The following is a 2,211-nucleotide window of genomic DNA, read 5'->3' on the forward strand; positions in this document are numbered from 1 at the left end:
TGCATGTAAGCTTCTAGAGGGAAACAGAAACGGTTTCAAGGGGCACCTGGGTGGCTCAGTGGGTTAAAGCCTCTGCCTTTGGCTCAGGTCATGATCCCAGCGTCCTGGGATCGAGCCCCGCATCGGGCTCTCTGCTCAATGGAGAGCCTGCTTCCCTTCCTCTATCTCTCTGCCTGTCTCTCTGCCTACTTGTGATCTCTGTCTGTCAAATAAATAAAATATTTTAAAAAAAAAATTAAAAAAAAGAAATGGTTTCAAACAATCCTGTGAACAGATTCCTGCTGCATTTTCCAGGTGTGTAAACCTGGGCAAGTTACTTGAACTCTCTGAATTTCAACTCTTCATAATTTGGAGGCTCTGAGCATTAAATGGGATGTCATGCATAAGGCTTCAGCTCTTGGCAGGAGCTCAGTGATTCTGGGTCTCCGACTCCCCCCCTCCACTCCAAAGTTCTATATCCCTCCCCTGAGCGCCTAATCCTGTCTCTTGTTCTGATGCGGTTACTCTGGGGAAGCCCCGCTCTCTAAGTAACACCATTCCTTCCTCCAAGGGGATGCCTACCTTGGGCTGCACAGAAGCCTCCCTTTCTAGCTGTCAGGCCAAAGTTGTGATGCAGAAAAGCACACAGAAAGTGAAGGCTGACTCAGCACATCTTAAGCACTCCTTCCTGGGTAGCAAAAGCTAGAACAAAAATGTCTGTTACAAAACCCTTTATTTTTCAAAAGCCAGCAACCTCACCTTCTGAAGCCAGCCGGAGAGGCTGATGAAAAATCAATGGCATTTGATTGTAAACCTGTCAAAATGATAGTGACCGTAGTACATTAATGATGGCTCCGAGGTATTGATCCCCCTCTTCCTTTCTCCATCATCGCACATCACCTTCATAGTAATACCAGATTCTTTTTTCTAAATTAATCTCCGGACAAAGGAAATCAATAGTATTTACCGTGTGTAAATTTTCCTATCCTCTAGAGCCAACAGTTCCCTCCCATTGCTTCGAACGTGAAGAGTGGTACCATCCATAGCGTACGCTGTGAGAGGGGCCTTTGACTGTCAGAATACGGGCTGTTTCTCCTTAGAGCAGGGATTGTGCCAATCCAAGCAAATACCAGGGAGAAAAGAAGAAACTCCATGGGCCCCGTAAATGTTTAAATGATGCAAATATGATTTTCATGTAAAACGAGATTTTGGAGAGGCAAAAGACGCCAGTCAATCAAAGTCTAGTATCATTTCCTGATAGAAAAAAAAAAAAAAAAAAAAAAAAAAAAAAACAGAAAAAAAATAGATGCAAGTGAGCTTTTATCCCCCTCAAACACCACAAAATTAGACCAAGTATTGGATCTGGAAGGGGTACGAGAGAGTATCTAGTTCTCGGAGTTCCATCTTTGGGATGTGGTTTGAAAACAGAGAACCACTTTACCGCAGTGGTTGCATCCTTTCTAAAACACAATATTGAATTACTTTTTATTTTCAACGATACTAGAGAAAATGTGAGACCTGATCAAAGAAGTAGAAGTGACAGTTTTAAAGCATTTGAAAAACTCGCATCGAGTTCAACTCCCTCAGCTTAATAGTGGGGAAGATTTGCCTGGTGAGAAGTTGAGTCTTGAAGCTCACACGGACGGCAAGTGATAGTTATTTTATGACAATACCAGTAAGGGTTATGTACCCTTGTGAATATACCAGCAAACACTAAAGAAACAGCTATAATTACTTGAGCATTACTTCTGGCCACTCTGGGCTGACACTTCACGTAAGTACTTCTAGTCGTCAGAGCAATCAATGCCACACGGTAGCTGCTCTTACAGCTGCCCTCCCCTTATCCGTGGGGGACACACTCCAAGACCAACGAGGCCTACACTTTAAACAAACACACAAGATGTCTTCTAAACCAAACCCACCATTATGTAACTGAACTCGGCCTGGATTTGGATCCATTCTGGAAGTTGATACTCTGCATTCCTGCAGGAAAGCAAATTCTGAGAGAGGGGATCTTGCCCAGACTCTTCTAAATCGGGTCTTCTTCAGAACTGAAAAGCTAAACATTTCTAGGTTGGCACTGCCCCACGCAGGCATGAGCCCAAAAGGCCCATTAAGTCAGACACGAAGGTTTGGTCATCACTCGCTCTCCTGGATTTGATCACTTGCGCTCATGCTTTTGGGAAGCATGGCTATTTGGACCTCCTCCTGAAAGCTTGTTTTCACCAAATA

The sequence above is a fragment of the Meles meles genome, chromosome 15, assembly GCF_922984935.1.
Source record: "Meles meles chromosome 15, mMelMel3.1 paternal haplotype, whole genome shotgun sequence".
NCBI lineage: Eukaryota > Metazoa > Chordata > Mammalia > Carnivora > Mustelidae > Meles > Meles meles.